We start from the raw sequence: 15,489 nt of genomic DNA, 5'->3' as shown, positions 1-15,489 counted from the left end.
GAGTTTCTTATTAACAGCTTGCTTCACATTTGTTAATCACATGTATGCTTTAATCTATAAAATTCCAGAAAAAGAATTTTACGATAACCAATACTTGAAATGCAGTTGCCCTGAAGTATCATTCTTAATTAATTAATAACAATAAATAAAGAAATCTAAGGTTCCAACATATGTGATCTGACTTTTCAAAACAATCTTAAATATGACCTGTCATTCCTTCTTCTTAGAAGGAATTTGTACCACATTCATTTTCCTGTATAGTTTTAAAATTCAGTCTACTCATTTTTCCTTTTTTAAAAAGTAACCTTTAGGTGGTGTGTTGACAAGTAGTAGATTTCAATATTGCTTCCAGGAAAATGAATTTTATTCAGCTAAGAAATGTACAGTAGTCCCCCCTTATCTTTGGAGGATCAGTCCAAGATCCCCCCACCCCGTGAATGCCAGAGGCAGAAGATAGTACCAAACCTCATCTATACTATATATTTTTTCCTATATATGTAAGTTTAATTCCTAAATTAGGCAGAGTAAGAGATTAATAATAACTAACAATAAAAATAGAACAATTATAACACTATACTATAATAAAAGTTATGTGAGTGTGGTATCTCTCCCTCTGAAAATATCTTATTGTACTGTACTTAACTTTTTACTTAAAGGAACCACTTTATGGCTTCTCTTTGGCATATCTGAGTTGCCAAATCATTACTCTTGTACTTCGGGGCCATTATTAAGTAAAATAAGGGTTAATTGAACACAAGCACTGTAATACTGCAATAGTCAACCTGATAAACTAGATAGCTACTAAGTGACTAAGGGGTGAGTAGCATGTATATACAGTATGGAGAAGCTGGATAACAGAATGAATCATGTTTTAGGAAGAACAAAGCAGAACGGCATGAGATTTTATCAAGCTACTCAAAAGAGCTAGCAATTTAAAATTTATAAATTATTTCTGGAATTTTCCGTTTAACATTTTAGGACCATGATTGACTGAGGGTAACTGAAACTGCAGTCAATGAAACCACGGATAAGGGGGGACTACTGTATCTGATTCTTGGTGACAATTGTAGTTTGCCCAAGTTTGCCTAAATTCTAAATCCCATGAACGTTCTCTGGAATTTTTAGAATACACCAGAATTTCCCAGGAAAGATAAGATATAAGTACCTATTCCAATATCAATAAAAGTGCCTTTCAACTTTCATGAGACTACACAACTAAAGTAGGCTGATATAAGGAATAATTATAACTGCAGAATCAAATTTTTAGAAAAGAAATTGGATGATTTGATTAAGTTGGCCATTATAATTTACAGAATGTGAAGTTTTGTATACTCTCTCTTAACCCAAAGCTGTGGGTACCACTTTCTAAGTGCATAAACTGAGGTCAATGTCAGAACCTTAATGACTGAAGGTTTTTCATTTCTAACATTTATTTATAGTATGAAATTATAGTATTTATAGTATGAAATTAATTTAAAATAAAGTGTTTTTTTCATTATTCTATCACAGGTACACTGTATCAGCTGGACACTATTATCTCATTTTCAAGAGTCTTACAAAAAAGCCCAAGAATGTTAAAAAATGTATCACAATCTGTATATAGAGGCGGATGAGTAAACTTCTCTTGCCTATTTTTCTCCACTTTCCCAATCAAACCTCCTGAGGGAAATAAACTCATCCCATATCGTTTGATTCTCAAAGCAATTAAAAAGCAAGAAGTTATATTTTTTTATTTTTTTCTTCTTTTGTTGGTATTAAAAGATGAGACTCTGGAATTAGGTTGCCTGAGTTTGAAACCTGTATCTGCATCTCATTTGTGATTGTGTGGTGCAAGTTACTTATCTCCCTAAACTTTAAATTTTATCTCTAAAAATGGAGATATTAATAGTATCTACTTTATAAGAATGTTGTGAAGATTATCTAAAATAATGCACGTAAAGCACTTAGCACATAAGTAATTTTTTAGTGTTCACTCTATTGTTAGTATCTATATAATGCTTTTTCTCTTCTGATTCAAACTTTAGTATACGTAGTGACATTTGGATTAGTGTTAAAAACATCGCGAAATTTGATTGCATACATAACTATTACATGAAAGTCATTTATGATTTGACAGTAATTACTAGGACTCCCCTGCCTTCTCTTTTTCTTTTGGTACTTTGTCTTCTATTAACTAATTTTAGGGTAAGTGATTATATTAAATGTGGATGATAGAAAAGAAAAAATTAAACACATGAATAGGTGATGAAGACATCAATAAAATGTAGGAAATTGGAATCAATTTACATTGCAAATCGTGGTCTTTATAGGTGTGATATTAAGCATGCTCAAGTTTACTCCCTTTTACCATGTCAGATATTATTTGGAATGAATACTGGAACTCTGTAAAGTTAAGTACAAATAAAAACCCTGTGAAATTTGCCCAAACACATCTGCTCATCTGTAGATTTGAAATGGATCTTAATATAACATATAGGTAAAGTGTTAGCATTTTCTGAAAATATTGACTCAAAAGAGTCAATTTAGTAAGTGAAAGTGGGATGGGGAATCACTAGAGAAGTAGTAAAATCACCTCTATATGTCTTTGTGTATTACTTAATTGTTGTGATGGTAAATTTTCTTTTCCAAGAAATAAAAATAAAAAATAGTGGAAAAGGAAGTTAGGCTTGAGGGCAAATATCATATTGTACTTTCAGACACCTCTGTACAGTACTTTGTAGACTCAGTTTGCTTTCGGTCTAGAAAGTCATTAAATGGGAAGATTTTTCCCCCCAGCAATTATATATATAAAGAAAATTAAATGGCATGTTCTTCTAAAGTAAAGAAAAAGCGAAAACATTACTCATTCTTTGGAAAATCCCAAAGACTCATAGCAGGAGATTAGCACTTTTTCTTTCCACTTCAGAAGAAAAAGTATTGATAGAATATTAGGCTTAGATGAAATTTTACTTCAACTTTCCTCATAAATCATATGTATTTTACTTAAAATGGGTTAAATATAAATAATATACTGAGAGAGTTTATAGGAGAAAATAGAGTTCATATTTCAGAAAGAAGTAAAAGATAGAGCTAAATTATCTGTCAAATTATGGCATTTGCCAAGTGTAACACCTGCACAGATTCCTGGCAGTGCTTCTTTATAACCTAGACAAAAGATATAGGTGTTATTATTACAGAAAAGACATATCCTGACTTCGAGGATTACCAGCATAGTCTGGTAGTATATAATATCCATTTGGCCACAATCTACCTGGTCTCCAGATCTAGTCTGTCCACACACCACCTCTTCATCCCACACAGTCTGTGTAGCATGGCCTACCATGAAATACAAACTCCTTTTCCTACGATCCAAATTCAGCATGCTCTCAATTCCAGACATCTTTATTCAACTTTCTCTCCCATTATTCCTCTTCCTAATCTCTGCATTGTCCTGAAAATTATAATTTGCTGGTCTCCGAGGACAATTATAATGATTTCTTCTCTTGGTTTGTCCAAATCACCATGCCTATTTACTGAAAACTACCAAAAATACTACCTAAAAGATTCCTCTCAGCTGGAAATTATTTCTCTTTACTGGGAATGTAACTGATACGCACCTCCTATTATGCAACTGCACAGTCTATCTTGTGTCACCATTATTTCTGGGTCTTTTGTTTCCCTAAACTTGTTTACAGGCTACCAAAATATCTCTCACCCCAGGACCTTTACACTTGCTATTTCCTCTGCCTAACCTCTCTTCATCCTGATGGGCATATGACTCCCTCCTGCATTCATGCAGGTCTCTGCTCAGAAGTCATTTTCAAAAGATGTTTTCACTGACTACTCGTATCTAAAATAGCATTTTCCTCCCCTGCACTCTCTGTCTCCTTAACTTCTTATATTTGCTTCAGAGTACTTATTATAACCTAACTATATTTATTTCTTTATTATTTGCTTCTCCTCACCAGAAAGAAGGTAAATGCCATGAACTCAAAGACTTAGTCTGTTTTGTTTATTGCTGTGTTTCAAACACCTGGAATTATGCCTGACTCATTGTGGTTCTTTATACACAGTTGAATGAATGAATGAATGAATGAGGTCAATTTGATTCACTAATAGTAATTCTGGAGGCATGATTACAGACTATCTCTGACTTTAGCCAACAGTTGAACATAAAAGCTTAGGAATGTGATCAGATGTTCTTGAAAGGCATTTCTTCAAAATAGATTTCTTATTTAAAATACATTAAAGCCATAATTATAGGACATAGGTCCCACTTTTTTGAGATAATGTTTAGAATGGGCATATATTAGCCCTAAATGTGTTCATAAAGCAATGATACCATACTTTCTAAGATATTTTGTTCATTTAAGAGCCAATGGCACTTTATTACACATGACTTAGATTCTGCCTTTGTTCATTTCCCAGAGTTTTACTATTTTAAACAATGTATCTAGGTGATGTTCTTTTTCTTAAGTTCTAAAATTCATTTTTTTATAATTATTTTAAAAACCTGAAATTTATAGAAGCAGTTATAAAAGTTCATAAGAAAGTCAAGATTGCTTTGTATTATTCATTAAATGACTTCTCACTCACCAATCCTTTGAGCTCCTGTCTGTATCTATTATCTCATTATTGAAAGATCAAAAGAACTATGAAACATGGTCCCTTTCCACTTGTACAATATCTCTCAGGTAAAATCATACCTAGACAATATGATGCCTTTGTGCATAATACAAAAAGACTTTCCAGAGAAGGACATTCCAAGCAGAGGAGCAACATATGTAAAGACATGAGCTCACTGGTGCGCAAAATGTGTTATTAAAGGCATGCAGCTCAGTTTAACGGGAGGCATGTAGGGGAGTGGCAAGAAGTGAGTAAGAAGGGTCAGATAATGAGGGGACCTGTGTGCCAGGCAATGAAGTTTGGACCTGATCCCTAACCAAGGCCAGTGGAAGGCTTTCAGCAAAGAAGTAGTGTGATATATTTGCCTCTTAGAAAAATTTGTAGCAGCATTGAGAGTGGATTGAGAAGAGGTAAAACCAAATGCAGGGAAGCCAGTTATGAAATTATTGCAATAGTGCACAAAAGAGATGCAGGCGTCTAAACTACATAGCAACAACGGCAACAAAGAAATTAGGAGTAGCGCATTAATACAAGAAACACTTGGAAACTGATCGGCTATAGAATGTGAGAGAATGTTTTAAAATATTTGTGGTTTTTGAACAAGAGCAACTAGATGAATGATATTGTCAATCATATCACCTTTGTGAAGTAGGGGTTTTAGTATACCTATTTCTCAGATGGAGGAACTAAGACCCAGGGGTAAAATGTCTAGATCCAAGGCATAACAGTGTAGGCTTAAAACTATGCCCTCTGACTCCAAATTGAATTAACTTACCATTACCACACACTATCCTCCTGAACTTAAAAGGATTGAACAGGTATGAGAATATGGCTTTCAAATATTAGTTGGTTCAAGTTTATATTTGATAGGCATTTAGGAGAAACTGAGTTGAAGATTACTGGTAAATGTCTGAAGTTTAGTTATTCTGTATTAAACAAAAACAAGTTAATATATTTTTGATGTCAAGGACTGTCTAAAACTTCAATAAGTATAAAAGAGGAGGAGGAAGGTGGGAGAAAGAGAACACCAATCCAAGGCAGCTAGAAAAATCTCGATTGAGGACTGAATTTCTAGTTAGTCTTATAGGATCAATTTGACCAAAATATGTGGACAAAAGGATAAAGAGCTAATGGTCTGAATAAATTTGTCTTCTAGATAAACACTATTATTTTTAAGAAATATGAAGGACTGGCTTCTGGTATTGGCTGAATAATCTCTTTTTAGACTGACCTTCACAAAGACAACAACTATAAACTCTGAGCATAACGTAAAAAAGCAGCTACATAAAGGCGCTTTATAGTAGACGGAAACATGCAGATTCTCATAGGGAGTCCAAATACAGAGAAGAGGGGTTGAACAGAGTGAATTCTCAATTTTTGTAGATGATAAACTGGGGCCCAGAGCAGTCAGTGTGAGGGGAAACCAGTGACTCCTTGGTTTGGGGAATCTGAGGATTTAACTCAGGGGAAACCGAGAAAAAAGAAGAACCTCAAGGAAAACCAAATAAACAAACATGGAATGCTCAAATTTTGTCGGCTCGCATCTTTGGTTGACCTCTGAACCACACATATTTGCAACAGATCCATAACAGCGTAGTTAAAGAACAGATCTGAATTAGTATTGGAGTCATTGCCGAAATACTTTGCAGCTAGAATGCAACCAAGATAATGCCCTGCTAAAATAAAAGAAATGATACTCTTTAGAGAAAATCAATAGAATTTAGTCTCCATAATGTAATATTCATACTGTTCAAGATATAATCTAAAATTACCTGACATACAATAATTCCAATAATTCAGGAAAATAAAATCTGTTCTCGAAAAAAAAGAAAATCAACTGAGACCAAACCCTAGATTATCTATATGTTGGAATGAGTCAACCGAAATTTTAAAACAGCCAGTAAGTAAAAGAATGTATGCTTGCAGTGAATTAAAAAACAACAACAACAACAACAACAACAAGAAATTTAAACAAAGAAATATACATAATAAAAAGAATCAAGGGACATCCTAAAACTGGAAAACAATATGTATAAAGCTAAAAATTTACTGGATGAGCTTAAATGTGAAATGATGGGATGACTGAAGGTAAAATAAAAGATATTACCCAATGTAAAGAACAGAGAAAATTGAAAGAAAATAAACAGATAATATAAAACAGGCCTAAAAGAATAACAAATATATGGCCAAAAAATTTTGAGAATAAATGGTAACATACCATCATATTGCTGGTGGTATGCAAAATGGTGCATCCACCTTAAAAAATAGTTTAATGATTTCTTATAACAATAAACATATGCTTGCCATAGGACCTAGCAATCTCACTCATAAGTATTTACCACAAGAAACGAATGTATAGGTCTACACAAAGATTTGATTGCAAATTTTCAAAGCAATAGTTTTTCATAACAGCTCCAAACTGAAAACACATTAAATGTTTATTGACTCATGATTGGATGAACAATTTGTGTTATATCTATACTTTGGGATATTACTCATTAACACAAAAGAACATAATATTGAAAGACATACTATAAAAACAAATCTCAAAAATTATGCTAAGTGAAAGAAGCCCAATACAAAAGATTGCTTGCTTCATGATTCCACTGATGTAAAATTTTAGAAAACACAAAACTCTAGTAATAGAATGAAGACTAGTGGTTGCCTAGGACCAGGGTTGGGCAGCCAATAATGGTAAAGGATTATGAGGGAACTTTTAAGACGAGTGGACCTTTATGTTGACAATTGGAATGGAAAGAGAATACATCAGAAATATTTCAAAGGAAGAAACTAATTATTTGGATATTATTCACTAATTTAAAAAATTAAAAATACTGCACATGAATGTAAAAATAATATATGAAAGCATTCACCCAAAATATTTTATCAGTGTTTACCTATTGGCAGAAAGTGAGAAATTATACTTTTTACCATTTAGCTACCCCACCATAAACACTTTATTTCAGTCACTATTTATTAACTTTCTTAAACTTCACAACTAAACTATGAGGTAGGTTTACTAACCCCATTTTATATATTAAGAAACTGAAGCCCCATGTTTAAATGAATTATTCAAGATCCCACAACTAAAACACGATAAAGCTGAATTCAGACTAAAGTCTGACACAAAGCCCATTCTGCTTAGCCCTATTGAAAGAATACATTTTCAATTTCACACACTGACACCAAAGAAAATACAAACTGAGAAAGCGCTGTTGAATCTGGCAACAATTTAGCAGGAAAAAGTTTGAGTAGGATAAAGGAGAAAGACCATTGGATTTAAAAGGCTTATCAGAGAATGGATGAATAGTAAAGTGACGTAACTTTGATTAACTAACATTTCTCAAAATCTTCAATGGTCTTCCATCTTTACAGTAAAAACACAGACTACGTTTAGACATCATTCACTCTTTTTATAATGTAATGGACAGAAACTCAATCCAAGCACAATTAAGTAAAACAAGCAAACTCTTAAAAAGCAAAAACATAATTTATTGTGCTATGTAACTGAAAAGCTTAGGGTATGTTGAGCTCTCACCATGACTGTATTCAGAGGCTTAACGGAGATCATTAAGTTTTTCTCTTTCCTTGTCTTCATCCTTGCATGGGTTTATTTCGGCTTTATTTTCAGTCTATCTTTCTTTATGTCTGGAGCTTGATGCCTTTCAGCAACTGCAGATATGCTCTTCAAATGGCATCCCCAGGATAAATCACTTTGTTAACCAGAAAATAAATCCTATGGAGGACTTTAAATGATTTTGCTTGGATCGTGCCATCCTTTCTGTGACTGGAAGTAGAGTTAATTTGCTTTATGAAGCCCAGGACACATAATAAACCCCTACACCAGGTAAGAGGGCCCATCAAGATTTACATATACAGGAGGCCAATGTAGTTTGAAAGTCTAGGATGATTACCAGAAGAAGAGAGTTGAAAAAGCTGCCTAAGCAGACTTAAACTACAGCCATAATTATAGTTTACCACATACTGCTTCCAGTTTCTCTCCCATTCCCTTCTTTCCCGTTCCTTCTATGAAGCAAACATAAATTAGATATTGCAAAACCACGTCTTGTGCTTTCACTTCTCTGATTCTTTGTTCAGTTTGTTCATGCTACTTTCAGTTCCTTCTAAAACTGTCCGATGAAATATAAATTCTAGAAACTAATGCATTGCATATATTAGGTGCTTAATGAATGTTCATTAAAAGGAATTGTCTAAGTAGTTCATTAGACATTCAGGAGACAAAAAGAGACACAGGACACAGTCACTAACCTCAAAGAGCTTTCACTTAGAAGGTTAAAGAAAACATTATAATCAAAGTATATGAAACAAAACAATGCAAGTAAATAAAAAGAATAATGAGAATTCAGAGAAGGAAGGGATTAAGGACTGAGGGGAGAGGGAAATGGATTTCAGAAAATACTTGGTTAAGAGGGAAATATCTGATTTTCCTTAAAAGTGATTGAAATTCAGTGCATATTTGTTTTGAATGAACAGATGAACGAATGAATGAACTGATGTAAATGAACGAACAGATATAGCGTATGAAATTTAGATCACCCATGAAAAGAAAAAAGTTAGGCTTTTAACTCTGTAAGGTGGTGGGGTAAAAAAAAAAGGTAAGTTTTCATGTTTGTTTGTTTGTTTTTAATTTAGAGAACTGAGCATGTTTGAAGAAGAGAAATATTAAATGGGATATATTAAATTCACTAAGAAAAATTTGGCTAGATGCAAGATTTGGTCCAGAAAAAAGTAAGATTGAGATGCAGAAAATAAATGGAGTCTTAAGGCCAAATCTTTTAAGGAAAGCAAAATCTTAAATAGATTTGGGGGTATAGGGAAGAAATGCTATAGGAAAGTGCCTTTCTTTAAACAATTGTCTTATATTTAAAATGGCAAAGGTTAGTTCAGAGTAGATTTTGCTGTTTATAATGGATAACTATGTTTAAAACATGCTTAATTATAATTTATGGACTACATTAAAGTAGCAAAATACTTCCTCATACAATATAGAATACCTAATTCTTAATAACCTACTTTAATCCAAAGTATAAAAGTATTCTTCCAGTCATTTATATATAAATAGAGGTGTTAAGTGTCCCTTACAGTATTAGGAAATCAATATAAATATTTAATGCAAAGGAAACAACAAATGATTTAAGTGTCTTCAGGTTGCAGTTGGGGATAATTGCCCTCTCACATTTCTTTCTCATATTCTCTGTTTCAGAGAAATAAAAGTACTATATTTGATAAATATAATAGTAATTACAATTTTGAAATTCATGAGGCAGATTGCAAGCCTAAAGTATCTAGTGCTCTCACAATGGAAAATGTATTAGAATAACTCAATATTTGTGATATAAATAAACCCATATTCTTATATGCTAAGATGTCAGTTTATTTATATAACAGCCACTTAGAACTAACTATAACATTTAATTACTAAAAGATAGTAGGTATTCGATCCTTCAGTTACAGGGAGGTAATGTAAAGCCTGATTCCTATATAGAAATTTTTGCTTGTAAACATTGCATGTTGAAGGAAGAACCAGGTAACCTGTAACTCTAATGTTAGACTGGATAAATAATATGCACTGAAGGGCCATTTCATTATTTTGGGACATGCCTCGTTTTTGCAGAGGTCTGAGGGATCTCTTTCCTCTTTCAATTTGGAAAGAATTTCATATGTGGCCCTTTCTATTTCCATATGTTCCTAATAAAAAGCAATATACGAAGGGGAAAGAGTGTGGAAAAAATGCACTGCCATGAATTATGTTAAGCATTTATTTCTCAGCTTATCTTTTACTAAACACCTCCAAGCATCCTGCCTAGTAGCCAAAATCAATCATTTGCATTCATACACCCTACAGGTCTTAATTCTTTCTGTTTTCTCTTCCTGGAGCATTCCCTCTCCAAATACTTCTTTCCCTTTATCTTTTCCAGCCGAATAGTCTCAAATCAAAAAATGTAGAGTTCAGCTCACTCTCTATTCCATGACACCTCTTCCCCTTTTCCCCTCAAAATGGAAGTAGTACTTTTCTTCTGAACTTCTCTAGCACTTCTTTGTAATACCCTTGCTGCAGCCATCACTATCTGACTCAAAGTGATTTTTTATGCATTTTTCACCTACCTATTTTAAAAGTGATTTATAGCATTTTTTTTTTAAATTTGTTAGAGTGCCTGGCACATGGGTAATCTTGCACATGTAAATACTCCATAAACATTTGTAAATAAATGAATGAATGAAAAATAAATACAGACATACCTCAGAGATATTGTAGGTTTGGTTCCAGACCACTGCAGCAAAGTGAGTTGTAATCTTTTTGTTGGAGGAGGTCTTGACTTCAATTTATAAGAAACGCAACATTGATGGAGTGCAGTAATGCAAAGTGCAATAAAATGAGGTATGCCTATTTGTTAGAAAGAAGAGCAGTTAATAGGTTATTGCAGTCATTCAGTGGTGCTCACACCCTTCAAACCAGGATGCTGGTAGTGTATACTAGGGCTGTGACAATGGAAATGGATGTAAGTGGGAAACTGTGAACGCTATTCAGGTGATAGAATTGATAAGGTACGTAAAGGAAGGTGAGGGAGGGGGAATATTTGAGATTATTTCTAGATTTCCTGTTTGAAGAAATGAGCAGCCAGCCAATTGTACTATTTATTAAGACAGAGAATTCTGAAGAAATCACAGTTTTGGGGAGAAAAAGAATTCATTTTATTTGGATCTGTCAAATTTTAAGCGTCTTTGAGATCCAAGTAGAGAAAACCAACTCAGCAGTGGTTGTAGACCTGAAGTACAGGAAACCAGTGTAAATATGTATTTTGGAATTGTCAGCAGATGAATGGTAATCAAAGCTGTATGAATGACTAGGAGAGATCATTAAGGACAATTTGTAAACAGGAACGAGAATGGGCCTAGAATTAGAGGAACAACAACATTTTTGAATTTAGGTAAAAAATATAAAGGGGGGATCTGTGGTTGATAGAGTGGTGGCTGAGGGAAGGACAAGTGAAAAGTATCAAATACTAGTGAGAAGGATCATCATGAGAACTGGATAGTGTCCAAGGGGAACATTGGTGACCTCAGTGAAAACATTTATTCTGGCATATTCAGAGCAGAAGATAGAATGAAGTGTGTTTAATCGTTAGTGAAAGAAAGGAGAGGAAATAAAAACAGCAATTATGAAAAATTCATTCAAGAAATTCGATTATAAAGAGGAGCATAGAGAGATCTGTGCTGGGGAACTGGGTCAGAAGTATTTTGTGTTTTGGTTTTACTATTGGAGAGATTAATTTTGAAATGTTGATGGAGAGAAGCTAGTAAAGAAGGTAAGGTTAATGGTAACAGAAAAAAGGAAGATGGATAAGGTTCTTGAGAATGTAGAAGGGCCTGGAAACTAAAGCTGATAATAAGGCTATTGCCCTTCTAATAAAGAGATAAATGTAGATATAGGTAAACCTGGAGATTTGTTTGGGAAGTTTAAGGAGTTTCTGTCTGATAGTTTCTATTTGTTCGGTTACATAAGATTTAAGGCCATCTATAAATTGCATATCTAAGTGTGTATTGTAGAGGGGTATTGAAGGCTTGAGATGACCAAACAATCAAATTTTAAACAGCATAAAAATGTATATATTTAATAGTCATTAAAACTAAAAACTAAACATAATTTCATTAATAGGCATATTTAAAATTCTCTTTGTATGTGTGTGTATGAACAGACTTGACCATTTTATAGACTTAGGTTTCTAAGGCTAATGGGTAAAGAGCTTAATGCACAATGTTTGCAATCAAGACAGCTGGTATAAAGAAATAAAGGTACAGGGCAAAAATGTACAAGGCTTTGAATACTTAGTTCTCATTCCATGCTTTGCCCTAAGAATAAATAAGTGATTGCAAAGAAAGACATACATGCCATTTGATTGTGTATATACACATATAAATACAAATAATAATAATAACAACATAAGAGACAACATCTATTAAGAGTTTTCTATATATCAGACACCATTCTAAGCTCTTTATATGATTTTTACAGCAATCCTATAAAATAGGTAGTATTTATTATCTCCATTACATAGCTGAGGAGATTGAGACATTGAGTTTAAAGAACTTGAAAAAATTTGAGGAGTCATGAACACCAAAGATGAGTATTGCTAAACTGGGATCTCTATTTTCTTTCTTTCTTTCTTTCTTTCTTTCTTTCTTTCTTTCTTTCTTTCTTTCTTTCTTTCTATCTATCATCTATCTATCATCTATCTATCTATCCATCTTCATTATCTTTGTGGTAAAATTCCATGCACTATTTACTGTGTACAATTATCTAAGTTGTAGTATTGGTTCAAGTATTTATTTGTGTTGTTAACCATATACCTTTTACTATGTACATTTATCCAAGTAGTATTACTAGATGGAAGTGTAAACTTGATCTCACCTAGATTTCTGGTCAAAATAGCAGTGTGGATTCAATGTTTAAGTGTTTTTTCCCCCACCAAACTTATATAAGTAACAAATAAAATATTTAAAAATATTTTTTAAATGAAAAGAAACAGAGCAATTAATTTTATTTGTCAATTTGACTGGGCCATGGGATACTCAGATATTTGGTTAAACATAAATCTGGGATGCAGGGATAGAGACCAATAAAATTGCTAGGGAAAGCTAATGGGCACACACACACACACAGAAAAATCAACTACTCAAAAAAAGGGGGGCCCTGAAAATTAGTATTCCAAATAATTGAAAAACTATTGAGGAAGTTGATTAACAGAAATTACAATCAAAAAGACAAAATCACTCTCAATGAATTGAAAATAATAGAGCAATCTAAAAATCACTTTAACATAAATATATTAAATATCATCAAAGAGAGGAAGAAATGACATCCATAAAAAAATAAACACTAGGAATCAAAAACAATCAGCTATAAATCAAGACCATAAAAATGAGAAAAAGTTAGTCTTGGACAAAACTTATAATTATAAAAACAACTAAAAAATAAACTTTGGACTGGGTAAATTCGGAGATCATAATGAAGACCTTACCCAAAACGCAGCAGGAAAAGAGCAAGACAGTAACTATTAAAAGAAGTTACAAAGCTTTGTGCTTCTGACTAGGACATGGAAATAGGGAGAGCGGTGCTCCCACCTTGGAAACAAACAAAAAAAGCCTGATAAACTGCAAAATTATAACTTCTCTTGAACCCATCAGGAAGCCAGGTTCACAGGGCAACTAGTAGCATGAACTCCAAGGAAAGAGTTCTCTCCAAACAGAGATGAGCATGCTTCACTTGCGGTTGAGAGTGTGAGAATAGGAAGGGATGGATGCCAGGTACATACAAGCAGGTAAGAAGAACTCGGCTAAAATGTTTATAAATTGCTAAAGGAAATTATAAGAGAGAAGACACCCTGGGAGTCACAGAGGCAAGGGGAATCTGCACCCACTTACAGTCTCTTCCCTACAGGCTTCCAGTGGATGGTAATGAGAAAGATTGCTGACAGGGCTGGTAACTGGAGAGTTTCTCTCAGTGGTGCAGGCCTAGAAAAGGAAAGAGGTCTTTTCTGCGGAAAAGCAGAAAGCCCCACCCAGACCCTAGATCCTATGGAATAAAAGCCTTCAGTTACTAGAGAAAGGGCAGCAAACTATTACCTCCAGAGCACAGTTGAAGACTCATTGCATCTGGGAGATGGTTAGGAAAAAAAAGAAACCTCTTCTCTACAGTGCAGATGATGCCAGATGTAAGTCTGATGACATACTTGCATTTTCCATTCTTTAATGTCATATTTTATATCTCTTTCTTTATTTTTTTAATAAAGATATAGTAATGCATAAAGTTGAATGACTTCTTTGGTGGTATAACTTCAATTCAGTTGTCAAATAAAGAGCCATACAAATTTTGCCGAGTAATGTTTTTTTATTTTTTTTAATTTATTCTGCAAGCAATCACCTTCACAGTTGCTATATAACCCCTTGGGAGTTTACTATCATTTTTTTAACTATCAATAATTTTAATGTCAGCAACATGACAATCATATACCTCCTTATCAGCCTGCATACTTAGCCAAGTGTATGTGTTCTGGGACAAATATAAAAATAAAATATTCCTAATTGTTTCAAAAATTTGTTAGTGTTTTGAGAAGAGTGTATTCCTGAACCATCTTGATCACTCTCTGAAGAGGATGTTGTACTACTGCTGACATGACAGCAGATCACACTTTTCTCCAGACTCTCCCTAAATCTGACTTTAAGCAGAACTCTAGGCACCAGCGATTACCTCCTCAATGCCTTCTTCCTGTTGAGAACAGGTTTGGAATCCATGCAAGTCTCTCCTCCTGAAACAGTTATTTTAACCTCATCATTCAAATGTGTTATATGATATCTAAATTGCTGAATTGTTTGGGGTTAAATGAAATAATGAGGTAAGAATTCAGGATAGAACTAATACCCTACAATCACCCCTGAAGAATTGTAATTAAAGACTATTTTTATCCAAGTTCAATGCCCTCAATAGCTTGTTCAGAGTATTGAGCAACTGAGATTACACCTGGAGGTTAAAAATCTCCAGAGCCAAATATTTTCCTACTAAGGAGAATTCATTATTAAAAAATAACAACAACAACAACAACAAACCAAAACAAAACAAAAAAAAACAACCACACCAAACCAAAACAGCAGACAAATTCAGGAAAATATTATCTGTATGCCGAATCTAATAGCCTCATCTGTCTTTCAAAAATGATAGCCTCAAAGACTATCATTATAACTATGTTCCTTACCACTTTTATGCTTGGTCACTGGGCAAATGCAAGACACTATAAAAAAAAAAAACACTTTGTCAATCCCACTATCTACACATAACTTTACGATTTCTTTCTTTTTGCTCTTCTT

The 15,489-nt window shown here is 33.6% G+C and overlaps 1 protein-coding gene across 1 annotated transcript in view; it reads right to left on the bottom strand.

The window, feature by feature from the left end:
- The window catches only part of NLGN1 (neuroligin 1), a 957,494-nt gene that overhangs the window by 744,520 nt on the left and 197,485 nt on the right, over positions 1-15,489 (bottom strand). Inside the window, exons 4-7 of the mRNA XM_039865058.1 lie at positions 15,378-15,413; positions 14,050-14,139; positions 10,867-11,011; positions 8,144-8,318 (exon numbers count right to left, since the gene is read on the bottom strand). The gene's annotated coding sequence lies outside the window, so the exon portion shown is untranslated. The remainder of the gene's footprint in view (positions 1-8,143; positions 8,319-10,866; positions 11,012-14,049; positions 14,140-15,377; positions 15,414-15,489) is intronic.

This window comes from Pteropus medius, unplaced genomic scaffold, assembly GCF_902729225.1.
Source record: "Pteropus medius unplaced genomic scaffold, Ma_sr-lr_union100, whole genome shotgun sequence".
Lineage (NCBI taxonomy): Eukaryota > Metazoa > Chordata > Mammalia > Chiroptera > Pteropodidae > Pteropus > Pteropus medius.
The sequence above is the reverse complement of the archived record's forward strand: the minus strand, read 5'-3'. Positions and strand labels throughout refer to the sequence as shown.